At 48.8% G+C, this 26763-nt stretch overlaps 1 protein-coding gene across 26 annotated transcripts in view; it reads right to left on the bottom strand.

Annotated features, from left to right (window-relative positions):
- The window catches only part of MYT1L (myelin transcription factor 1 like), a 404498-nt gene that overhangs the window by 270714 nt on the left and 107021 nt on the right, over window positions 1–26763 (bottom strand). For 20 of the 26 annotated variants that reach the window (XM_049095648.1, XM_025454778.3, XM_025454777.3 and 17 more), the window contains one exon: window positions 4256–4366. The exons of the other annotated variants lie outside the window; for them this stretch is intronic. The gene's annotated coding sequence lies outside the window, so the exon portion shown is untranslated. The remainder of the gene's footprint in view (window positions 1–4255; window positions 4367–26763) is intronic. 26 annotated transcript variants of the gene reach the window in all.

The raw sequence follows: 26763 nt of genomic DNA on the forward strand, positions 1-26763 counted from the left end.
GTATGCACGGGTGTACATCTATATACATGCATATGTGTGCCTATATGTGTGTGCACATGTGCATATGCACATGTGTGTATATGTCAATGTGTGTTTGTATATATTTCATACCTCTCTTACACAAATGTCGGGACACAATACAGAGAGTCCATAGCCTACTTTTCACGCCTAACACCATGTACGAGCAGCCATTCCACATCAGCTCTCTCTGTGTCACAAACATGCTAACAAGCCTTTACACAGCATGGTGACCCACGCATTCGCTGGTGGGGACCAATGTCAGGAGCTCGACACTCACAGCCGGCACTGTCCTAAGATCTGGGAATAGGCACAAGACGCTTCTCCATATCAGGACACCCACGCCCTCAGAACGCCGAGCTGTCATCAAAAACTATGGATGCACAATGCCCAGGTGGAGGGGACGTCCCTGAGCGTGCTGTACCTCACATGTGATGTTGCTGGACTGTCCATGAATCGGCCGCCTGCCAGCTGCGCTCCTGTTCCTAAGAGCTTCTCCCAAGAAATCAGGGAGCCTGGGTCCAACTCAACCCTTTCTAGTGCTGACCCCCAGGCCCCAGAACCAGGGGACTCACAATCTGGAAGGGAATCGAGCACCTCCGTCTAAAATTTAAAGGTAGCCACTGCTCATTTCAAAAGCAGCACAGATCCTTGACATAATAGCCTAGCTTCTGTGACAAGGACTAAGTTGAGCGCTTTATATACTTCACACCTCATTCAACCCTGATAATGCTCCCATGAAGAAGAAACTGTATTATGCCCATTTTACTGATGGGAAGACTGAGGCTCAGATTCCAGGAGCTAAGTGCCTTCTCCAAAGTTGCAGAGTTCGTGTGGTAGAATTAGGATTTGTTCCCCGGTCTGCTCGCCTCCAACCTTTTAACCCATAATTCTGCCCCACATGGATGACATGCGGGACTACAGATCTCTCCTTTCTCAACTACTTAGGGCAACCTGGCTGTACCACGTCTGTGACTTGTGTTTCTACCAATTCCTACCACGTGTTCTCTCCTGTTCTGGTCTATTCTGAAATAATCTATTAATGGTCACAGTGCTGCTTTAGAGCAACACGCATTCTAGCAAATCCTTTCACTGGAAAATACCAGTTAATGTTCTGCATTTTAACTGAGTGATTTATACCACTAATTCAACATCCCAAATAAGATAAGTTTGAGACACACATAAAATAGCCCTTTAAAAAATAATCTATGGCATCATTAAAGTCTTCCTCAAGATTAATCCCTTTATCGAGCTTCTGATGCAAAATCTATTGCGATTTAAAATAATTCTCTTTCGTTTCGGTATTTTACTTCCCATGTTCTCTGTATTTTTGTTGTGGGGTTACAGCGTGCTTGGGAAAACCGACTGGCTGGATCTCATTTTACCAAGCTGCGTGCTGTTGACCCGCCCCGTAGCCGGGGCCTGCACGGCGGCGTTGCCTGTGCATGACGCACACAACATCAGCATCACTGAGCACCTGGTGGCTTATCATGCTTCTGCTGTTGGGCTTTGACACGTAATTTCCCCGTGTGTCCACGTGCGGCAATACCTGCGGGAACTGGTTTTACTTTGACTTTACATCCATACGGTTTCCGGGATGATTTAGAGATATTTTCTGGCCGGCAGGTTGATGTAGGTCTGAAAGTACTAGAAGCTCTTTCTCCTCCCCAAACCTTGCGGGCTGCTTGCGTTCCTCCCTGACTTCTACGGAGGGAACACCTGCGGGCTTTGGCCTTCCTGCAGCTCCTGCCCCAGCTCCGTCCTGACTGCTCGGCCGGCACAGCAGCGGCGGGCCCGTCTGGGGAGCCACATGCCGGCAGGCAGTAGCTTTAGACGCTGTTGTGTGAGTTTGCAAGTAATACAATTTGAAAAGAGACCAAGAGTTATATTCTATTTTCTATTTTCCAAAATTGACCGTGGTTATTTAGGACATCTGAACTTAGATATTTACTATGAATTGGGAAACTACCATTTGTTCGAGGGCCGAATCCACTTGCTGATGCTTTTATCAATAAAGTTTTATTGGGACGCCCATCTGTCCACCTACGGTCCGTGGCTGCTGTCCCACAGCAGAAGGAGTGTTGTACGGGCTTCAGGCACCACCAGGCCCACGACACCTAATATATTTACTATCTGGACCTTTACAGAAAACGTTTGTGACCTCGATCCATGCAATATAATCACTTACACACTTTCATTATATGGATGGCCATGTGAAGATGTAAACTTTGTTCCTGGAAGCAACTGTTCAAACACATTAGCATTCCCATTTTGGAAGGCTACACTGCTTATTTCAATCCACCGCTTTATTTCCTCACCCAGGGTCTAAAGTATTTATGACATGCACACAGCAAACATATACTGATCATCCCCTCAGGACCAAACGTGAATCTTTAAGAACAAGAGAACAGATAAGAAATATCCAGGAATCGCAGAGGATGCATGTACACATCACTGAGCCTTGCAGAGCTATTCGGTGTTGATGTCATGGGTGTTATCACCAAAGCTCTGCAGGTGAGAGATGTTCATATTTCGTGAAGACTGAACGAAATTCCCTACGTGCAATGCTCCGCGATGAATCACACAAGTACTGGCTGTGCTCTAGGTGTTATTACTGCCACCTGATCGGTCTGGTGGCCCGTGGGGATCGTCAGGGGCCTGCCTCACTCCCCTGACACCTGGGGACCAGGCAACCCCAGGGCCTGCGTGGGTGCTGGCGACAGACATGAGAAGAGGGCAGATGGGCTGGTGAGCGAGAGTCAGAATGGGAGATCAGGGCAGCAGGACCTCGGGGCCTCCCTATCTTCCCTGAAGGAGCTCAACTACCCTCCTTGTCAACATCAGCTGCTACCCTTCCACTGAGAAGCATATTCAAGGCCTGGTCTGTTGGGTGTGAACACGGGTTTCTCTTCGAAAACGAATTCATTTTTGTTTCCTTTCGCTAATTCATGGTGAGATTTGTATTTGAACGCTTCAGAGGACGTCGCATTGATAACCATCATTGAAACATGAACATTTAACTCCAAGCCAGAAATGCCAGTTTCCAGTGAATCCACATCTAGAAATTAGGCCCACATAAAATATTCCATTAAACATTCCTTAACTTATGACTAAAACTCCATGGGATTTGACAAAACGAAATAGTCTGTATCGGAGATGCATCTACAACCCAGAAACTTGAACTGACTTGAAAGTCAAGTGGGACTTTAACACTCAAGGCGAATTGGTTTTTAACAACTCCAGGGAAATGATGATTAGACATAGTGTCTTTCCAAAACCAAACTGATGGGTGCAATGGGTTCCTCACGGACAGGGAACAGGGTAGAGCTTAGAAGACAATTGGAACAACTGTGACCTGTTAGGCCAGGTCATAAAGCCCATAAAGACGGCAGCCCCCGCAGGGCTGCAGCACGTGGGAGCAACACCAGCCCCAATTTCCACGTTGGGGTAAGTACTTCTGTCATCAGATGGGCAGATGGGTGGTCAGTAGAAGACGAATTACTATCTCACAGCGAACCTTAAAAGGCACACCAGGGCTTCCCTCATAGGGCGCCCTAGGAGATTGCCGTCCCACCAGAGTCTTCTTATGTTTCTCCACCAAAGTAACGTGTGTGAGATGGACTCCCGAGTGTGGGCACGGAGACGATAACACCAGAACTTTTGACGTCAGTTCCTTGTACACATTCAGAAGCCAGGACTTCACAGACGTGAGATGTCCCTCCCATCACTATCCTGTCAACCTCCAACTTATGAGATTCCCTAAAAAACCATGTGCGGCCCGGGCAGCAATCGCTGCCTCTGCGCCGACCCCGACCCCCAACTTTCCAAACCATAATCCATCTTCACAACACACTTCTGCAGCAAGTGTGGATTTTCTGGCAATGATTCAACATGAAGCGCTCCCATCTGAGGGTCCCAGCATCACCTCCTCCCCCCCAGCAACCCCCAGGACACCTCACGGTGCCCAGAAGGAGGCACTGCCGGTCCCACTCGATACAGTTGTAGTGGCGGGATCAGCACACGCATCATCTAACTGCAAGTGGCTCTTTTCAGCATGAATTGTCTGCTGGGGGGGTGATGCACCACAAAACTTTTAACTGCCTCCCCCCCCGACCCCCCGACCCCAGACGCCAGGAAACACCGGGAAGCTGGGGAGAGTAGTGATCTGGAGCAGCCAATGGAGAGGACCCAGGGCACAGGGCCCCCATCCACGTCCCCAGAGCGGTCGCGGCGGTACCTGCACTAGGTTGCCCGGGGTGCTCCTTGGATCCAATCTGCTCCCTCAGTAGGTCAGAGTTGGAGATGGCCGTTCAACGTGACTTCACCAATTCTCCCTTGGGTTCATTTTCTGAGGACAGAACAACAACAGGGCGGGATCACTAACTGGAGAGGAGGGGCTGACGGGCGCTCGCTCCTTTGTGCGGCTGCACATGTGAGGGAGCTCCAGTTAAAGTACACAACTGCTGGCGAGGACGTGTGTAAAGGATGCGACCGGGAAGCTCTGATAGGCAAGGGCACGGCGGGCAAGCAGGAGGTGCTTTTAAACATTTAGTTAAGTCGCTTCGAAACCCAAGATTGTCAACATTTTAAATACGTGTCTAGGTTTGAAGGTAAAACTAAGCGCACTTCATACTTAGATTGACCGCTTACCCGCCAGTTTCTAAGAGTATTGCCTTTTTAACACTCGGATGCAATTAGGAAACAACTTAATAAGTGAGAAATATTTTAGAAGTGTAACTATTTCTTGGAAATAATGTTGATTTCACTCCTAACAGAACACAGCCCTGTTGATGACGAGGGTTTTTCTAGATGTCAACTCAGTTTTATTTCAGGGGAAGAATAACAAAAGACATTATCTTCATTAATGCAAATTTTGAATTTATTAACTCCCCATCCGGATTTTCTGCAATGTCGTCTCAGGATTAGGAATTATTGACTATTCTAATTGGAAAAGAAACTATCCAGATCGTTTCAAACTGTACTGCCAAAGAGAGAATTTATATTTATTTATTTATTTATTTATTTATTTATTATTTATTTATTTATAAAAAGAAGGACACAGAATATCAGAAAGTGGAGAGAGCGAGGTGTCTCAGTTTTAAAGCTATTGTTTCTGGTGCAAACCTCCAAATTCAGAGAAGCTCATTAAATCGAGTCTATGGCAATAACAGAGAAGTGTTAATGGGCAGCAGTGAAGTGTGTCAGGCAAATGAAGAGACCCCGAGGGCTCCGCGCTGTTTACCATCAGCTACATTCTGCAGCATTACCATAAATCCTCTAAAAGATACTGTACTTCATTCCTGCGGGTTACCTCACAATGAAGGAGGCGTTCAGCATGCTCGGCAAGTGGGATTTGAAATAAGGAAACACACGATTTCCTAGGAAATGCACGGGCAGCCTGTAAACTGCAGCCATAACGCATGTTATCATTTTCCCTAATAAGAATTTACCAAAACAAACACATAAAGAATAATTTGAAGAATAGGCACATGGAGCTAGAAAGGTTTTTAAGTTAGCCAGAAAAAAAAAAATCAAGGTTGAAAAATAAAAATTAAAAAATGAGAGTTAGTGTATTTTTCGGTGTATCGAACTCAAGAATTATTAGTTCGGAGTTCTTTTGTAACATTTTAGAATGTTTTAAGCTTTTAATACAAATTATGGCTTGTGGTTTTCACTCATAGCAGCTCGTGGCCATCTCTACTGGAAAATCTTGGAGGAGAACGGTGTGTTTTATGGTCTCCTGACTGCCAATCCTCAGCACACACACACACACACACACACACACACACACACACACAGACATGCACGCTCACACACATGCCCACATGCATGCACCCACATGTGCACATAATGCAAATGCAGGAAATTCTTCTCAACACAAACTGTTCTCTCACGTGCAGTATGGTTTGCAAAGTTAACTGTTACTAGGACTGAGCACGTGTCCCCAAACCTCCTCGCACCAGACGTAACACCTTCAGACCGTCTGGGACCAACGCCCGTGCCCCCTGTGTCCTCTGCCCCGCGCTCTGGTCACTAGCGCTCAGCGTTCAGACCCCCAGCCTCTCAGGGCGATGGCGTGCGCGCGGGCACTCAGCAGCGGGACCCTGATGGAGACAACCGCGTGCTCAGTGGACGTCGCGACCCAGCCTCCGCTATGTTCTTAAAACCCACGCCTGCTCTTCCCACCAGATGCTACCTAGAAGCTTGATATTATTGGTTTTGAAATCATAATAAAATGGTTTAAAAATTTAATATTATTTCCATGAAATATTAGTGAGCATGTGGATTGTCATGCTTGTGTACTATTTCTGGATGAGCAAAAGCCATCTCAGTTAATATTGGTGTGAGGATTTGGGGGTCGTTGAACCTCTCTGAATTCAGGTTCTCGCCCAGACGATGATAGGAACTGGGATAAAAATGAAAAGTATTTCCTTTAACTCCCCAAACCCTAGACACCTGCTGCCACCCTGCCTTGCTATGGCACTCGATATAAATTCCTGGCCGGTGAACCTTTTGCACAAGAAGCACGCTATTCCTGTTTTGCGTATTCCCTAAGTTTCTTCGTAGAGGGGCACATGGTCTACGCCTTTGAATGTCAGCTAAGTGGCAGCAGGAATCGCCCTACAAATGCCCCTCTGCCTGGAAGTGCTTCTGCTGCAGGAGGCCCCAACCACAGGGGGCCCGTGGGCTCTGACCTCTTGCCCAGGTGCACCTGCCCTCCCCCACAACCTCCCCAGCAGGGGCCAGTCCCTCGGGTTTGGGTGTCCTGTCCCTGCGTCACTGCTTTCCTGAGGCTTCTTAATGTCACAGAGACCTTCCGATTAACTCAACTGTGTGTAACTGATACAGGCAGGTGTCTCTTTGGCAATCTGAGTCACTGTTACGGGATTCTCTACCAGAGGAAATGTCTCTTGCCTTTTTTTCCTCCCTAAAAGTTCTATATGAGATTGGTTAAAAAATGAGGGACATGTTTTGACAGTGCTCCGGTTCAGACTTACAACACTGAACAATAGGAACCAGACAATGCCTCATAAGGCAGTCAGAGGTAGATCTTCGCGTAAGCAGACGCAGAGGCTCAGGTGAGTCTCCAGAAATGAATCCAAAGGCCCACGATCTGGTTTTGTTTGTTCTCCTGGATTCGTGCTCAATACCCTCTGAACGCGTAAACCTGATGTCCCCGAAAGGTCTTCCGTGTACTTGAGCGTGAGGAGAGCAGCGCGCTGTAGTGGCCGGAGGCGAGTGTGGGCCTGGCCCGGCGGACCCTCCCTGCGGCTGCCCGGGGACCTGGCGCCCTCCTGCTCGGGGGCTGCCTCGTCGGCACCTGTTCACAGACTGAGATCCCACCACCCAGGGGCGGCCTTGAGATGAACACACTGCCTGGACCTAGTAGGCTCTCCATCGATCCTTCCTGCTTGGACAGAGGACTGTTTGCCTCTGTGCCAAATCCAAGATATTTTAGTAAATCCACTCCCCTGCTTGTATCCTTGGTCTTAGAATATGCTCAGCTTCTAGCTGGCTATGCAATTTAGAACATGTCCACTCTTCAGCTTTTCAGAGAAAAACAAGAGATCACGGTCAGAAGACAAAGATGGTGAGGAAGGTAAGGCAAGAGCACATGGCTGAGTCAGTGCGTGGACCAGGGTCTCTCCGGATGAAATGATAGGACATCAGAAGAAATCCTCCTCCTCTTCATTTTTAAATACTGATGCACTTCTTCATCTAAACCATTGCATATTTGCCCCAAACCTCCAACACTTTGAGCGTTGCCAGTGTTGAGTGTTGAGAAGTAAGAAGGTCCCGCTCTACCTCGTGCACAACCTTAGTATCTCCTGTTGATCCTCCATGCAATGCACCCCGCGGAATATGGCCCCCATGGAACCCTCTTGGCGCAGGACCACTGATTCCAGCACATGAACAAGCGACACAGGAGGATTTCACTAAATGCAGTTTGTAATTTAGATGCAAGACATCGCGTGCATGGTCTGTCTCCAGCCATCTCCTGATTACCAGCCCTTCCCGTGCTTACCCCCATATCTGAAGTCACCACCTCACTGGTTCTCAAAACTAACACTGCAAGGGAAACTGCTTTCCCACTGTGGGCTTTTAGCGAGAGCTGTGGGGCCCTGGCGCCGAGGACAGGTTACTGGCGGGTACACCTGTCTGCGGCTGTGGTGACAGGCAGAGAGCAGGACTCACACAGGCTTGCGCGACAGTGACGGGAACACCTTGCCCTGTGGAATTTGCAGTGTGTGTGACAGTCTAAGACGTGAGTACCCTAGCCTGACAAGTACAGCTCCCAGTAGCCGCCAAACACGGCTCAGTCACATCTGTACACAGACACGTGTGTAACCGTTCAATGCAGTATTGCGTATAATTAAAAACAGAAAACTCTCTATGGTGGTCTGGTTAGAGTATGACACATAAACGATCTAGGATTGGTCTGTGTGGTTGACAGGGCCAGCGAGATGCAGAGCAGAGTGGGAACAGGACGGTACAGGGCAGCATGTGCAGTGACCCCACCTGTGCACACCTGTGCCAACCAGTGACCTGATGCTATGCTTCACATTGACAGGTGCACACATATCAATGTGCTGAAGAACATTTGGAATGGGTACGTACCCATCGCTGACAGGGATCATCCTGGGAAAGAAGTGGAATTTTTGAGGACTAAGAAAGATTTTCACTTTTTATCTAACATGCTTCTAGTTGTTTAATAGTTTATTGCAAAGCAAACTCATGCAACGTTCATGTAACCAAAAAAAAAAGCCTAAAAATATAATTTCTTATATCTATTGCTATTTTCAAAAGTTACGTATCAATTACTATAAAGAATGATTAATAAATTCAAGTTAGAAAACTATACTTCCAAGGTCACATAATCATTACACGCAACTTGAACTCCCCCCAGAACAAACCATTCGCTGTTTCCCACTGTATTTGTAACTGGTTCTGGGATCTGCTGACTGTTTACACACCAACAAACAATGCTACAAGGAAATCACATTTAGGCCCAATTAGATCATTCAAGCTCATTAAAAAAATTCTTCCAAATTAAGCAAAATGATATAGAAAAGCAATTAAAGATGGAGGCAATTAAAAACAAAGGCCAGTCAGTGCTACATCAGGGAGGAGGGGGCTGCTTCTGACACCAGCCGCCCCCCCTGCGCCCCCAGCCGCCCCCCAGGGCCATCCGCCAGCAGCTCTCTACCTGGGCCGGTCAGCTGAGCCTGCGGCCACGGGTGCAGAATGAAAACGTGTCACTGAGGACACAGCCCCAGCAACAAACGCAGCGAGCTCCAACAGCTTTTGGAGTCAGCGGACATTAGAACCGGAAGTAACTTAATGACTGTTCAGCTGAGTCCAAACCCTCCCCTTTTAGAGTCGGGTGCTGACATCTGGAAAAGCTCAATGACCTGCCCAGTTTTCGTGCAAAGTAAGAGCAGATCCAGAGCAAGGTCTCAGGTGGACTGCTCTCAGCACTCTTCCCCAACTGCAGGAGAGATGTTCTAGAGACATCCAAGACTTAATTTTGGTTCCTTTTATAAATGATCGCAAGCCTGGGTTGTCCGAGCACATGGATGGATAACCTTAAATGCGGCGTCGAAGGGCGAAGATCAGCCTCAGCCATGGAGCGGTATTTTGGGTTCTGCAATTCACAAATGCACATCCCGTAGGTTCGTGGATTTGGCACATGGGCAGCTATAGGATTTGGCACCAGAAGTGCTGACCTCCATCTACTGGGGCTTTCAGGCTTATTTTATTTGCCCTCCCACCCCCACCCCATGAAACAAGTGACTCTTACAGAAATCAAAGCTTTCCAAGAGACAACGCCCAAATAAACCCCAATCAGAGGAGCAGAGACATCCCCTGCCATCCTCCTTGGCTCAGGTCCTAATGACCCCTTGGATGAGTCCACTTCCCCACCTGCTTCTCTAACCCTGTTCCCCCCTCCCCACCCGGTAAGCGGAATCTTCAGACTCTTGCTTCTATAATGCCACACCTCTGCTCAATAATAAGTCAATTCAATAATAACAAGTTACTATTATTAGCATTACGCATGTACCACGATGTAAAGTTAAAAGAGTTTCACATACTAACTTGTAAATTATGCCCATTACAGGTGAGAAAACTGAGCTTCAGAGGCACTGGGTCAGCGCATAAGAGGCATTGCTGGAAATGCAAACCTTCGCCTTGCCCCGGCCTCTGGGTCTGTGGGGCTGGTTAAAACTGTTGAGTCTTGAGTCTCACTACCACCCCTGGGACCTTCCATCTAAGACATTTTCTCAGTGTCCCCAGAATACAGAGGCTACCTTCTCACTTGTGTTCATACTACCTTTCCTCCTATTTAAATATCAAAGCTGTCCCAACCCTCTTACCAAATCCTGCCATTTATCTATTCAGAGACTTCCCAGATCTCTCCAGTTCCCGTTGGGCCACCCCCTCTGAATCAGAGCAGGGCCACCCTGCAGCCTCGTGGGTCACAGGCCATGAGCATCCCTGGTGTGCACATTTCACTTCCCTTCCCTTTGCTGCTGCTGTTGTTGCTGTTATAAAAAGTGGTAAACGTCTTGAAGGCAGGGTTGGTATCTGCTTGTCTTTGTTATCACCAGAGGCCAGGAGAGAGGGGATTCCTTGAGGGAATGGATTTTAATAACATGTTTATGGAAGATGCTTACTGGTCTGTGGATTCCTCATGGTACCCAGCACTGTACCCACATTATTAGGGACTGATCATCTGGAAACATATAAGCCATCTGTCCCAGTCTGTTCGGGCACCACTGACTGGGTGCCTCATAAACAACGGAAATTTGTTGCTTAGTTCTGGAGGCTGGTTGTCTGAGATCAGGATCCTAGTGGGGTTGGATTAGGGGCCTGGTCTGGGTCACAGACTTCTTGCTTGTCCTCATATGGGAGAAGGGGTGGGCAGCCCCAATGGCCCAGTGATTTGGTGGCACCTTCAGCCCAGGGTATGATCCTGGAGACCTGGTATTGAGCCCCACATCAGGCTCCCTGCATGGAGCCTGCTTCTCCCTCTGCCTGCGTCTCTGCCTCACTCTCTCTCTGTGTCTCTATGAATAAATAAATAAAATATTAAAAAAATATGGGAGAAGTGCTGAAACAGCTCTCCAGGGTCTCCCACAAGGGCACCGGTCCCACTCTTGGAGGCTCCACCCTCATGACCTGATCGCCTCCACACAGCATCCCCTTGGAGTTAGGTCTCAGCCTATGAATTTCAGGGGGACGCAGGCATTCAGATCATCACATGATCCTTCAGAGGATGTAGAGTAGGTTGTTCAGGAAAGACAAGGCTCAAGTACAGATCTGTTGGAATCGGTCAACTGTCTGACGTGAGCACATGTGGCAAGGAGGTGACATCATGTACATGTATGTGCCCGGTCAGGAGAATATTTCTCACTCGTATTGTTCCCAAGACACAGCAACACCAGACAGTGAATCATGCTATTAATTGCTCAGTGAACTCCACAAAATTTGCAGGGGACCCTTGGGTAGAAAGTCAGAATTGCCGTGGCAAGCCCCCTCTTAGAATATCTATAATCACTGTCTGTCAAGGTCGTGATTGCAGACTGTGACTTAAATATGTTATTAGTTCAATGTAAACCAAGGCCTTATGTTCCAACCAGAAAATTCTAACATTAAGGGGCGTGGGCACCTTTAGCAACCTTCGTTTTTGACAGACTGCTGAGTAGAAGTGCTTTGTCTTCCCAAGACAAAATGCCAAGGATGTGGTAAGACTCGAGGCTCTCTGAAGCTCACAGCCATCTCATTGACATGGAGCTCACAGGAAAGCACGAGCCCACAAGTGGGATTTCTCGGCCTACATACAGCCCCCAACTAACTGCTTCCTACGTGATGCAAAAGACCTTCCCCCAAATTAGTGGGGCCACACCAAAATAAAGGCTTCTGCACAGCGAAGGAAACCAACGACAAAATGAACAGGCCACCTACTGAATGGGAGAGGATATTTGCAAATGATACATCTGAAAAGGGGTTAAAATCCCAAATACATAAAGAACTTCTGCAACTCCGCACCAAAAAGCAAATAATTGAATTAACAATCGGCAGAGGACCTCAATATACACTTTTAGAGGATACACAGATGGCCAACAGACACATGAAAAGATGCTCAACATCCCTCATCATCAGGGAAATGCAAATCAAAACCACAATGAGATGTCACCTCACACCTGTCAGAATGGCTACAATCAAAAACACAGGAAACTACAGGTTTGGGGAGGATGCGGAGAAAGGGGAGCCCTCGTGCACTGTTGGAGGGAATGCAGGCTGGTGCGGCCACCGTGGAGAACAGTATGGAGGGTCCTCAGGAAGATAAAAATGCAGCTACCCTATGATCCAGTAATAGTACAACCAGGTATTTACCCAAAGAAAATGAAAACACTAATTTTAAAAGATACATACACCCCTACGTTTACAGCAGCATGATCTGCGAGGGCCAAGATAGGGAAGCAGCCCAAGTGTCCATCGACAGAGGAACGGGTAGAGAAGATGTGGGGTGTGCACCCAATGGAGTATTACTCAGCCTTAAAGAAGAATGAGATCTTGCCATTCGTAACCACACGGGTTGACCTAGAGGGTTTAATGCGAAGTGAGATAAGTCTGAGAAAGACAAAAACCATATGAATTCACTCAGATGTGGAATTTAAGAAACAAAGAAAAAAAGAGACAATGAATAAAAGAAGATAAATTCTTGGATACGGGGAATAAAGTAGTGGTTGCTAGAGGGAAATGGGTGGGGGAACGGGTGAGATAGATAAAGGGGATTAAGAGGTACAAGCTTCCAGATACAAAATAAATAAGTCATGCAGATGGAAAGTACAGCACGAGGAATATAGTCAAGAAGGTTACAAGAACGTCTGGTGACAGGTGGTGACAGCCGTTACCGTGACGAACACTGAGAAATGTACAGAAATGCAGAATCATTATGTTGCACACCTGAAACAATAAGCACTGCGTGTTAATTATACTTCAATTAAAAACATCAGTAATATAAGTTTTTAAAAAGAAAAAGGCATCATCTTCATGCCACTCATTTGGTCCTCAAAACAATCTTGAGAACAGGGCAAAGGAGATAATAATTGTCTGTTTTCAGAGAAAAACTGGTTTTCAGAAAGATAACTTGCCCCCAAATCACAGAACTGGGTCTGAACTCTGGTTTCCTGACTGGACATTTGCAGAACTCCACTGTCTCGGCCGCCACATGGCCATGTGTGTCACACTGTCTGGAGTGGGGTTGGCAGCACCCCGCGTCTGACCTCTCATGCCTTGGGAACTATGACCAGGGAGAAGAGGACAGGAGCCCCCCGTACGAGGAAAGGACCTGGACACGCTGGACACACCTGCCCGGGGAGGGCGATGAGGAGGCGGAAGGACCTTAACTCCACGTGGTGGGACCAGGACCCGGCCCCTACACTGGACATCCATCCCTCGGAGCATTGATTCGTCTTTATTTTTAAGACTTTGTGTTAATAAAGTGCAAATGGTCCTGAAAGAACTAATAGTTTGTCACTGGTGGACTGTTCACGCAGCAAGGAGGGCGGCTGGGTTAGTGTGGGCCCCTCATCGGTCTTCTCTCCCCATCTCTGTGTCACACACCCATTCACTCTCACCCTCATGGGGTCTCTGTCCTGCAGAAGGGAGCACCAGGAGGTGGCGATTATTACAGGGACCTGGGGACGGGACCCCCAGGGAGCATCGGGGACTCACCAAAGTGCAGCAGGTGGCATCTTCGGTACCTAATCAGAGAGGCCGACTCCCTCACCATTTGGCAACTGTCTCGTGGAAATCTCCCTTGGATCACACGGATGGCGGGGCGGGGGGGCTGGCTCGGGGTCCCCTGGCCACCAACCCCAGCAGCTCAGAAGAGCAGCCCGATCCAGCTCAGCCCCTGGTGGCAGGGAGGGAGACGGGCCTGGAGATGAGAGCTGGGGAGCCAGCGCCAACAGAGGTGGGCCCAGTAGGGCCCTCGGGACACAGGCGCGCTCCCGGGTCATCGGTTCCCATCCGAAGTGCCCCAACGAAGGTGTGCACGGCCTCCGGGTCCAAAGCAGGGGAACGGGCTCTGCCACTGGAGCTGGGGAGGTTCGGGAGCCGGCGGGGCGGGGCTGGGAGGGGCGAGGAGCACCATGAGATGAGGGACAGGGGATGTGGCCTGGGGGCAAACAGGCGACACAGAAGTGCAGGGCGACGGCAGGGAACACAGGCTCAGACACTAGGTCCCCAGTGGTCTCTATCTCATCCTGGGACATGGGGAACCTCCAGAGGCTTCGCACAGGGAACGACAGTTTTAGAAAAATTGCCGTGGGAGCAGAGGGAAGCACGCACGGAGCCACAGAGCGAGGCTCTCGGAGAGGCCACCTGCCGCCCCCAGAGCACCCGCAGCCTCGGGGCGCTGCGCACCTGCCACAGGAGGCTGCACGGCTCAGTCTCCCCCATCTTGCGCTTCCTGACTTGCTGTGTCTATGGATCTCTCAGCCACGTAAATGGAAAATGCTCTTTGTCCACGAAGCTCAGAGTCATCGTTTGGATTTCTGAAATTACACTCCACCCGACAGCCCTGCAAGGTGACGACTAGGTCAGGAGGTTCTCAGCGAGATAAGGTAAAAACCAACACTTCTAGGGAAAAACTGCCTGGACGCACAGCTAGAATCTGTAGAAATAGGCAAAGGTAAAATTCCTTTTTCGTAAATTTTAATTTAAAAATGTCTTTGGGTGTTATGCCTTCGGCTAACAGTATCTTCTTGGGGTGGGAGGAAAGAAAGAGAGAGGAAGGACTCAGGAAATAGGGAAGAGGGGAGGGGAGGGGGGAGGGGAAGGGAAGGGAGGGAGTAATCTGAACGAACAACGTGGCACGAGCTAAGGTGATCCACATTTTGAAAATTTAGAAAACATTGCTAACACCTACCTACAGGAGAATCGCAATGATGTCATATTATCAAATATGTAATTGCTAAAAAAAATATGTAATTGCTAATAATGATGGACAGAAGCGATGGCTGTGTCTTCAGGGTTGATGATGCAAGTGCTGGAAGAGATGGTGGGAGGGACGCGGGACAGGGGTGAGGACAGCCTGAGGCACAAGGGGGAGGCGAAGAGAGAGAGTGGCCGGAGCACAGCCTCCTCCCCACTGGCGTCCGTTCTCACGTGAAGGCACGTCCTACATGTGTCAACTATGAAATGACACGTGTAGGTGGCAAAGTAGGGTGTTTTTAGATTTTAAAAAATAAGATTGCTTCATGGGACGATTTTCTCAATAAAAGATCTCCGGACAAAAATATCAGGCCCTGCCATTTGCCCAAACCCGCGCTGGGACACCCAGGCCTGCACCGTTCTGAGCCGGAGAGAACTGGAGTCTTGCCTGCAGGCCCGCAGCGCCCCGGGCAGAGGTGCCCCCCCAGGCCAGGCAGCGCCCCAAGCAGGGCGTGGGGAGGAAAGCCCCACTTTCTTTCCAAGGTTTGCGGTGGCCCAGAGGGACCGTGGTAGAGACCCGCAGCCCGGTGCCTTGCTGTGAGGCTCTGCAAACAGATGGGCACAGCCCACCTGGTCCCCCCTGCCCGGTGACTTTGAGGATGCTTTGCTGCCTCTCTGGGCTTGGGTTTTGTCACCTGTGGAGTGGGAATGTGGTTAGCAGGTGCCTCTGCCCCGGAAGGACTGTCGGAGGATGGAGATCACACAGCTGCAGCTGCAGGAATTACCGCCCCCCCTGCACGCTTTCCTCCTCATCAGTGAGCAACCGGCTCCTCAGCATCCAGAACCCCTTTCTGTCCTGTTCTGGTCTCCGTGCGCTCAGGCTGTGTAACAAACACGCCAGACACGGACAGGCTTCCGCACCGTGCTACCTGGCAGGCGGAACCAGAGGAAGCAAGGCCCGGCTCTTCCTACAGCAGGACCCCCATCACGGGGCCCAAGCCCACCACCCCATCACCTTCCTTGGGCCCCACTGCAAGCTCCCAGCACCTGCTGGCAGGGATTTGGGGTTTCAGGGGGTGACATCTGGGGGACGCACACACTAGTCCAGAACGGCCCCTGACAAGCACGTCACTCCTTTTCTGAGTCCTTATAAAAGTCTGATCTTTAGGAGAAGCAATAGCAGGGGACTGAAGGTAAGTGGGGACTCAGGCATTGTTAACACACACAGTTTATATAACATCCACATATTATTTAAAACTAACAAGTCATTCCATGTTTAATACTTTCTCTTACTTCCTTGTACTTTAAAAGCTCTATACAAAGATGAATGACTCACAATAAATTGTACTGTGTGCAAACACATATATGCAACCGCTTGGTGCCCACGTGTGGGAGGAATGAACCCCAGGCTTTCCTGCAGCCCACAGTCCTCACTGGAAAGGTGTTTTTCCTCATCCTTGAGAGCCAGGATGTACGTACAGTGCTGAAGAATATGGATCCGGATGGACAGATGATGGGGGGCAGATGCCATGGCCCTGCCAGGAAAATGAGCCTGCTGCCCGCCGGCCCCATGCTACACCCTGGAAGCGGGGATTCTCAGGTCCCTTGTGGGGTCTGCACTGAACACATCAGGCCATACCTGCTTACACGTCACAGACCATTGGGAAATTCTCCAGTGAAGACCTAGCATCGTGCGTCCAGCCCAGGAGATCGTAGGAGCCGCGTCCTGAGCCGGTACCGCCCCTGGGTGCAAACCAGGCCCACCTGTTCCATTATTTGCTGGTCCAAAAGACACGTAGGTTAAGCAAGGCCAACGGGTGGCCATGGCCTTCCTGCCGAGACAGCTTAGCAGTGCCGGCCTGTCCGCCCATGGACAGCCCACTCGTGGACCTTCAGGCTGTTGAGTTAAAATCCTTGGGGACCACTCTGGGGGGAGGGGGTGGTGGGGCTCATGGTGATCTGGCTCCTTTGTCCTTCAACTCATAGGCAAATCCAACAGGAAGAAGAAAAAAAAAACAAAAACAAAAAGCCCAACCTTGGGCAAGGAACCAATCTCCATGATTCTCAAATGAAAGAAAAGGGCAGAGACGTCCAAAGGAGTAAATTTACTGGATTAGTAGGTAAACGTGTACAGCACACCCGGGCCTCTGAGACCTCACTTCTTCAGGGAAGGTGAGTTAACCCACCCCCGGCCAGGGCGACCATCACCCATCGCTGCCCTGGAGCCCCCGTGGGTTCCTTGCCCAGTGCAGAGCCCAATACAGGGCTTGAACTCAGGACCCTGAGATCAAGACCTAAGCCCCGATCAAGAGGTGGATGCTTAACCAGCTGAGCCACTGGGAGCCCCCAAAATGTTGCTTTAAATGGTGAGTTCAAATATGGATTTGAACAATCCAATGTATTTGGACTGTGACTATTTAGAGTCGAACGCAGATTTCACACAATGTGCTTTAGAGACAAAATCAAGTAACTGCATCATCTCCTGACCGAAGAGAAGTCCCTTTTATTTATTTTTTGTTTCTGATCTCCTCTTTTGAGAAGCAGAAAATAAAGAATTAAAAAAAAAAAAAAAAAAAGCATCGGACAACCGGGCCTTTGTGGATGCAAAGGGCCAGTCCTCCTCAGGAAAACAGCCTCTTTCGGATGAGGTGGAAGGTGGACGGGCCGCAGGCGGTGGTCCTTGATGTGAAAGCGAATGTCAGAGGAGACGCTGTGATACTGGGCGGGGGGAGCGCTCGCTCGCAGGCATTTGCTAGATCAGCTCCCACTCCTGCCCGCGCCCTGGAGCCGCCCAGGTGTGCCGCGTGGAAATGCCCCACCAGGCCTGCAATTACCCGGGCGCATCCCACGCCGGACGTGGAGTGGGTTGGATTCAGGTGAGCGGCCGGCAGGCAAGCCTGGCGACCCAGGACGGAGCCGTTTCTCTCATCTGCCGGCAACACAACCATGAGGCCTTCTTTAGGAGGCGAGCGTGGGCTGGCTGCTGGGAGGCGCCTAGCACCCGGCTCGCCCCGAGTCAGCGCACAGGGGCCAAGTGCGGGGTGGGTTGGGAGACGAGCCCGGGGGAACAGAGATACGGAAGGGACAGGGCCCAAGCCCCCGGAGCCCGCTGCAGTCGGTCCCCCAGGCACGCCCTGTCCCCCCAGAGTTCTTCCCGAACAGCACCCCAAACACCCCCACACTGGAACATACCGAGGACACTCTTTATTCACAATTTTTTTATAACCAGCTGAAGAGCATTCATGGAAAACAAGTTCCCAAATACTCCTCTATGTATCCCATGTATGTCTTTATGTTTATATTGAACACACATCTGTTTACTCGTGTCTACATTAAAACATCAAAAGTTCAGTTCAAAGTATCCTCTAGAGGCCCATATGTTAGCATTTAATTGTAAGCCTAATTGTCTTTGAATAAAGCCTGTGCGTGAAAAAATAAATGTAGTATTTAGTGGTAAGAACCACACACACCTCCTGTATCAAAACACCTATATTTACGTGCGAACTAAACACAACACTGCATTCCCCCCGGTGTGACGACAACCCCGTTGTGGCGCCGACAGCCGCACGGCCGATCAGGACCGCGAGCTGTTGGTTTAGAGCCGGAAGCCAGCCTGCGCTCGGCGGCGCGGTCACCTGCAGGTGGAGGGGGCCACACGGTGACCCCGGGCCCCCCGGATGGAGCGCGAACCGATCGGTGGCGCACAAGCCCTTATGGTGCTTCAGGCCCAGTGATCCATCCAGGGGAGCCCACAGTTCCTGATCTATTTTCAATGGCCCAGGAAATCATCCCTCTGTGCGCCTGGACGAGGCACAGGGGCGACGGGAGCCTGGAGTTCGCCATCCCCGCGAGTCCCTTTCTCCGGGGACCTCGCCTGCTCCTGGCTCACTGCCCGAGAAGCTGCCACCTGCGGGTGAGCCAGCCAGATGCGGGCAGGTCCACCTCAGAGGCCTAATGACCACTCCGGGGCTCTGTCCTGCACCTCTGGCTGTCCAGCCTCCCCAGCAGCCCTGGACATCGGGACCCGGGAAGCACCATCTCTTCGCAGACGTCACAAGCCCAGAAGTGAACACGGGTCCTATCTGAAACCATGACGAGAGAAAATAAATTTATTGCCTCCCTCCCTTGGTTTCTCTAAACCTCTTTCTTCCTCCAATCCATCCTCTGCCCAAGCAAGAGCATCATATTGACAATTAGGTCAGATGAGGCCATCCTCCCACTCAGGAGCCTTTCTGACTGCTCCTGACTTCAGGGCTTCCCGCTCCAGACTCCCCACCATGCCTCCAGGGCCTCACAGGAACTGGCCCTTCGTACCTCTCAGCTCTTAGAGCGCTCCTAATGCTCTCCCATGGCAGTTCTTAAAGTGGGGCTCAAGGAACACAGTTATTTTGCCTCAGGGCCTTTGCACATGCTGTTTGTTCTGCTAGGATCACCCAACCCAAGCCTAAATGTTAACCCTTTCTATGGCAAGGGCTTGTGACTCATCTTCTTTTTTTTTTATTTTAAAGATTTTATTTATTTATTCATGACAGACACAGAGAGAGAGAGGCAGAGACACAGGCAGAGGGAGAAGCAGGCTCCATGCAGGGAGCCCGACGGGGGACCCAATCCCGGGTCTCTAGGATCACGTCCTGAGCCAAAGGCAGATGCTAAACCACTGAGCCACCCAGAGATCCCCCTTATGCCTCATTTTCTGTATCAGTCATGCAATTTCCCTTCTTTGGGACCTTGATTTTTTACTTCTATATTATTTCCCTTCCCTTCCCTTCCCTTCCCTTCCCTTCCCTTCCCTTCCCTTCCCTTCCCTTCTCTTCCCTTCCTTTCCCTTCCCTCACTCAAGTACAGGACTCATCTCCCTGTTCCCTGGTGTCTTCACGGTGCCCACTGCACAGTAAAGACCTGAAAAATCAGTGGGCTGGTCAGTGAATGAGACACCGGATTGTCCCATCTGAGAACAGGTCACTACAGTAAATGCTTGAAAGCTTCTTTGTACATATTCAAATATACAGCAGATTCTTCTTTGTCAAAAATGTTTTAGGTGAGGTCTTCTCTGGAAGCTGGACAGTGACCGGGGTTACGACATTTTGTGGGAGGCCTTTGGAGACCCTGGGAATTGGGGGAATATTCCCCTCAGTGGTGAAGATGGAGGGAGCATGCACATGAGAGAGCCCAAAACCTAGTGAGTCACCGACCCGAGAACCTAGCAGGTTTCTGACCCAAAAACCTAGTGCATCTCTGACCCAAGAACCTAGCAGGTCTTCGACCTGAGAACCTGATACATCTCTGACCTGAGAACCTAGTGCATCTCTGACCTGAGAACCTAGCAGGTGTCTGACCTGAGAACCTAGAGCGTCTCTGACCCGAGAACCTAGAGCATTTAGGGCCCTTTTAGGTGGCAGGCCATGAAGAGTCAGGACGGGAGAGGATAAAAGCAACAGGTCAGATCTGAGCTTTTCAAGGAAGTACCCTTTGCTCTCCATCGGGATATGAGACCCTAGGAAATGTCAGAGCCGGATCACTCAGGAAGATTATGTGGCTCCTTCCCTGATGCGCAGGTTAATCTAACTCAACAAACGAGTGCCAACCCAAAGCCACCCCTGCTTATGCTTATACATCAGGTTCCTGAGCATTCTGCAGCTGGTCGAAGACGTTCGTGTCCCTGGAGGGAAAAACAAGAACCAAGAGGAGGTGCTGCTGCTGTGGCCTCGGGGCCAACACAGGTGGGGCCTCCTCCTGCAGTTTGAAGAGAACGGACCCATTGTCCCGCCTCAGGAAATACCTGCAAGCCACATACCTACAAATAAACAGAAGCTCAGGACCCTCCCGTTAGGAAGACGGACAAGCACGCAGCCTTCCAGGGGTGTCTGCTAGCGTCTCCCAACTTCTCAGTCGCCGTCTCTTACCCTTTCAAGCAGAAGAGGACATGAGAGAAGAGCCGCTGGATGTGGATTAGCCCAAGTGTTACCAAGTGGGTTATTCAGCCTCCTACCAAAGACGGCACAGCCTCCATGGAGCCCCGCTAACCCTGTTAACTCATCTCCTAAATTTATCAAAGCCTTTCTCTTACCGGACATTGTGCTTGTTCCTGCAGACAAAACCACAGACAGACACAGACGGTGCCTCTGCCTGGAGGGAAGCCTCCCCCTGTCCCGACATCTGACGCCCTCTGGAGACCTATCGGATGGGGGCATCCTGGTCTGTAGATCCAGGGCTGCTGAGCACTCTGCCATGATTTTTCTGTGCATTTTGAATTCCTGAAATGGAAGGGCTGCCCTGAATGAGCTTACATCCTACTCTGACTATATGTCAGAGGAGACTAATTCAGTGCAGGCACACTTGGGGCTTGGGCTCTCGTAGGAGAACACACAGTCTAAACTCAACCCTCCACTCCAGCTCCAATAGCAGCTCTAAAGAACAGCGAAGTGACACATGGAAGGATTCTGGAAGAATAATTCAGAATCTCACTTATGGCCTTTGCTTCTTTTCCCTTCACCCTTTTTGCCAGGTTACTTGTTAGTCTTGAGCCTGCTGGTACACGCAGTCCTGAGAGGCACCTGCTGGTGCTGGCTGTGGGTGGCAACCATCACGTACTTCAAATTTTGACTTGGCAGCTGGCGGTGTCTTCAGGCTTCCTTCTCCAATATCTCATTGTTCATCTCAATTCTGTCTCATTTCAGTTCAAACCAATCCTAGCAGAGCACAAAGCCCTGCCCAGGCATCTCCACCACTCTCCCCTGTGAAAGGAGACTCTTTTCTGCGGCGGGAGCCCTAAGGTCTGGTGTGGGGTGACCTTTGCTGCAGTCCTACAGCAGTGAGAGCGGGGCTGGCCGTCGGCCTGCAGTGAGGCCCCTGCCTTGGGAAGCTGAGTGCAGTTGGCTTGAGAACCGACAAGTCAAGTCTGCAAGACCTGTCTGTTAACACAGATGCATGGGAATCCTGCTTTTTTTAAAATTGGAACTGCCAGTTCCACAATGAGAGACAGGGACTCCCACTGTCTTCAGGTACTAAAGTCAGTGTCTGGCCTGGAAAATCATTTTATCTCCGTGGACTTTGAGATGAAAGCAACACCTTTGCCAAACATGTTTGCTAATTAAGAATCACGAAAATGGTAAAATGTTTGAAAATCCAGTGAAATAATATGCGCTGCTGTCAGAATGCTGACCTCTGCATATTGCGGCATGTGGGCCATGGTAGCTCTAATAGTTTCTCCTCTTAACTTCACTAAATGAGGCAGATCCATAAGGCTTGCTCTCCATTTTCCTATCTCTGAAACTTTGGAATATGTGTACCACTCCACTTGGGGTTTTCAACTTCACTCATATAATCTATAAGCTAATCTTTGGTGTGTTACTTACATCTAGCAAGTTCTGAGAAAAGATAAAAGAGTAAAAATTAAACCCAACTAATTGTCAGTCTGGCGCCCCATCATACAATTCTGTGATTGTCTCAGATCTGGAAAGTGAAGCACAGTTGCCTAGATCATCAGGTGGATCAGAAAACAGAGAACACCAGCTTGAGGGAGCGATTTTAGGGATTATAGGCAGCCCTGCTCCTTCTGGATTATATTTGAGCTAGAGGGATTTCTCAGAATATGAAGCAGCCTAAAGTTACATTTTATAGTTATGACTTAAAAAAACTTGAATGTTATCTATGTATAAAATGACTTGTAATAAAAAAAATTTATGTTGGTTCTCTGAGCCAATATACCAATTTAGTTGGGTTTTTTTGTTATTTTATTTATTAATAATGTTTCCCCAAAGATCTATAAGATTAATCATCTAATAATTGGCATTTTATAGTTATTAATCTGGTTTTATCTTCCTTTAGAACATTCCAGAAACTCTTTGATGCCAAGAGCTTTTGCCTCATATTGAAATGGAAATTTACAGCTATATTTCTTCAGGATGGTACACCTAGGGGTGGGGGGAAAGATGAGCAAGCCACAACCAGTGATTCCTGCTGACCATACCTGCACATTTGTTTGGGAGCATCTGGCTGTCACTATCATGTCTCCTTGCAGTAGCTGCTTGTCCTGCTGTCCTTGTCAGGAATGGGGAAGCAGCAGTGCCTCTCTGCCTTAGGAAATCGACACTTGTCTGGTTGCTTGTGACGTGTCTTTGCTGGCTGTGAGGAGGTCTTCCAGCCTCATCAGACTCTCTCTTTCTCTGTGACAACTACTCTGAGAACCACGTTGTTGGTTTAAAATGGGGTAAACATACACTATAACATGAAATGTTATTACTGCCCCCTTACATGGGGATATTTACTTGTGGAATGCTCCCCTAGCAATGCTGGAAGGGATCCTGGAAATCATCTACCATGTGACTAGCCTTCAGAGCTAACCATCTAATGTAATCGCTAATGGTGGATGAAGTGGGTGGTTCTGGTTTTGGCAATGGCATTACACTCTCTCTGCATAATCTTCCTGCTGATAACAACCAGACCAGTTAGACTCTGTTTATATAATCTGAAGGCATTAGAGAGCAATCATGATTTGCAGAGCCAAGAGACCAGGCAGAAAGAAACCCACAGAGATGGGCCCTTTATTAAGCACAACTTTATGGCTTGAGACATTCATTGATTCCAAAGTGACTCATCAAAGTCTTAGAATCTAAAGCTCTCTGTTCATCTCTGAACATTGCTAGGGGCATGAGATTGGAGCTCATGGCCAATGGGAAGGAAGTTCCCTGGAAACACCACCAACTTCCAGCTGGGATCTCTTAAGGTTTAATCCCAGGAATAAATGTTGATGAAACAGCTCCGTCCTCCGGAGTAATAAAACCCAGCTTTGAACCATCTCAATTCCTGTTGTAATTGGAGCCGTGTTCCTTAATCTAGATGTCCAAAGCAAAAGTAAATACTTTCTATTTTACTGTAGAAACTAAATACTTTCTACGATACAGAGAACTGCAATATATAGCTGTAATTTTTTATCTATCATGTCTGTAATTCAAACAAAACAAAACAAAGCTTAGTATGCAAGTAGATTTGACCAAAATCCAGGAAAGAAGAATAACAGCCAATAGAAAGACACACATTGGAATTATCTGATGAGAATTTAAATTAATTGTGTTGAGATTGCCAAAGGAATTGAACACAATGCTGAATTTCAGGAGATAAATAAAACTTATTTTAGAGATCATGTGGAAATTTAATAATTGAAAACTGTAAGAATGGATACTAGGAACTCAATCCATGGCATTAACAGAATATGCCTGGCTAAAGAGACAATTAGTAAACTGGAAGATAGGTCAGAAGAAAATATCACAATTAATATAAGAGAAATAAAATTACATTGGAAAAGGAGTAAAAACAATATCTGAAAAGTTAAGGCTAAGAACTTTTGAAAGTGATGAAAAATATTGACTCACAAATTCAAGAAGCACTATGAAGCCCATGTGGGATAAATACAAAGAAAACCACACCTGCATACCTCCTAGTAAAACTACAAGAACCAAAAAACCAAAGAAAAATATTATAAATAGGCAGCAATTAATTATAGCTAACTTCTTAACAGAAACAAGAGAATTCAGAAGACATTGGAATTATGTATTAAAAATGCTTAGTGAAAGTAAATGCCAATCTTGTGAAGAATAACTTTTCAGATAGGAAGGTATAGAAAGGACATTTTCAGACAAAAGAAATGAAAGAATTTGTCATCAGTAGATTCATGTTAAGTAAAATTCTAACAGATTGTTCAGCCAGGGGGAAAATGATCTGATTTTATCTCAGAGATTCATGAAGAGGTAAAAATTAGCCAAAACTATAAATAATGGGTAAATCTAAATGATCATTAACCATATTAAAGGACAATAATAATCCCTTGTAGAATCTGATATATTTATAAGGAAATAACTGTATTTAATAAATATTTGTATGATGTATGTGTTACTTCCGTTAACAATAGCACATAGACTAGGAAGGAATAATTTGAGTTAAAGCATTCCTACAGTCACTGAATATTTGGAAAGTGATAAAACTACAATTAATAATAAATTGTAGTAAGAATAAACAATGTAAATTAAAAGTAACCAATAAAAAGCAGTAAAAGAAAGTATAACAAGTTAATCATGGTAAAAAGGAATAACATAAAATACTAAATCCAAATAAATTTAAGGAAGTCATAGACGAGATGGTAAAAACAGAAGAAAATAGCAATTGGAGGATGTGACCCACTAACAGTCACAATGAGATGTAAAAAGTGTCAAAGATGATCAGACTGGACCAGAAGTGTTTCCAGTCTCACCCTCAATACAAGGGCAGGGGAGCGAGGAAAGTAGATGGTGGGGGCCGCGGGGCCTAAGGGCCCGTAGACACAGTTCCCGCCGAGGCCGGGAGCTAGACACCAGGACTGTCACCCGCGGCCAGGGCACACGCGGCCCACTGATGTCACGCGTGGTCCAGCAGGCAGGCAGCTACGCTGAGAAACGTCAACGATGCATCTGGATTGCTGATCTTACTGGGACGGTGCTGGGCCCGAGGACCGTGACCGGCCGGCCGGCACCCACGTGGCGCGCTAGTACTGTGCGCTGCGTGGCGAGCAGGTATGTTTCCTTCCTTCAGAGGGCTTTACCAGCCGTGTGTAGCCTAGAAACAGCTACGAAATGACACAGAAGAGAAGCCCTTCCAAAAGGGACCAGATAGAGGCCATTGATTAAAGAAGCGAACAGTTGCCTACGGGAGAGGCTCAGGTGTAGTCTTCACAGACATAGGGTTCTTATCTGGGTGATTAAAAACTGAGCAGGCTCAAGAAAGTGGGAGAAGGGATCCCTGGGTGGCGCAGCGGTTTGGCGCCTGCCTTTGGCCCAGGGCGCGATCCTGGAGACCCGGGATCGAATCCCACATCGGGCTCCCGGTGCATGGAGCCTGCCTATGTCTCTGCCTTTCTCTCTCTCTCTCTCTCTCTCTCTATCATAAATAAATAAAAAAAAATTAAAAAAAAAAAAAAAAGAAAGTGGGAGAAGCGGGGAAGGACCCCGCAAGGAGATCTCTGCAAACCGTGTCCTCAGTAAGCCAGCACCCGCGTGGGTCTCCTTCTCAGAAAACGTTCATCCTTCGCTTTGAAGAGCAGATACTCTTCTTGACTTGAGGTCTTTTGAAATGTTCATTTCTCAAGGTAACAGAATCTTTGGAAAACCTGTGCATGCAAGCAGAGGATCCTGTGGCAGGGACTGGCCCTCCTCCTCCCACCAGCCACACCGCTCCCCGTGTGCACACCTCACCTGCGGCAGGTGTGGTCCTGGCCCCCGGCTGGGTGGTGGCGGCAGCAGGAGTGACAGCGGCACGGCCAGGCTGGCTCGCGCTGTCTCCAGTGCTCCCTCCACGCCACCTGCCCCCCCCGCCAGGCCTGTGGAGAGACGGGGAGCTCACAGGTGGAGGGAAGGCAGGGCCCAGAACTCCTGTGCAGGACAGGCCTCCTTCCCCCTCCAGGGCCTCACAGGACTTGCGGGGGACCAGGCCGCCGATGCCGTAGGGCCGTGCGGTCAGCGTCTAGCCTCATGCGTCATCACAGCTGGCCTCCCCGCGCAGCTCGGGCCGCTCAGCTCTCTTCTCCGCCCCACCTCTCTCTTTAAAGCACTGCCTCCTGCCTCCCGGGAACAGTCCAGTGGTGCACACGTGCTTTCTGCTACAAAAACGACCCGCCAGAGAGGGGGCACATCCAGGAGGAACTTGGGAGAATGAAGAGCTCAGCACGCTTCCTGCGTCCCGCGCACAACTTCAGGACGCAGCCGTCTGGCTGGACTACGTGAGCACACTGGAGTGCTGCTACGGCCTCAGGTGCTCACCTTCATTTTGGTA

Source organism: Canis lupus, chromosome 17 (genome assembly GCF_003254725.2).
Source record: "Canis lupus dingo isolate Sandy chromosome 17, ASM325472v2, whole genome shotgun sequence".
Taxonomy (NCBI): Eukaryota; Metazoa; Chordata; class Mammalia; order Carnivora; family Canidae; genus Canis; species Canis lupus.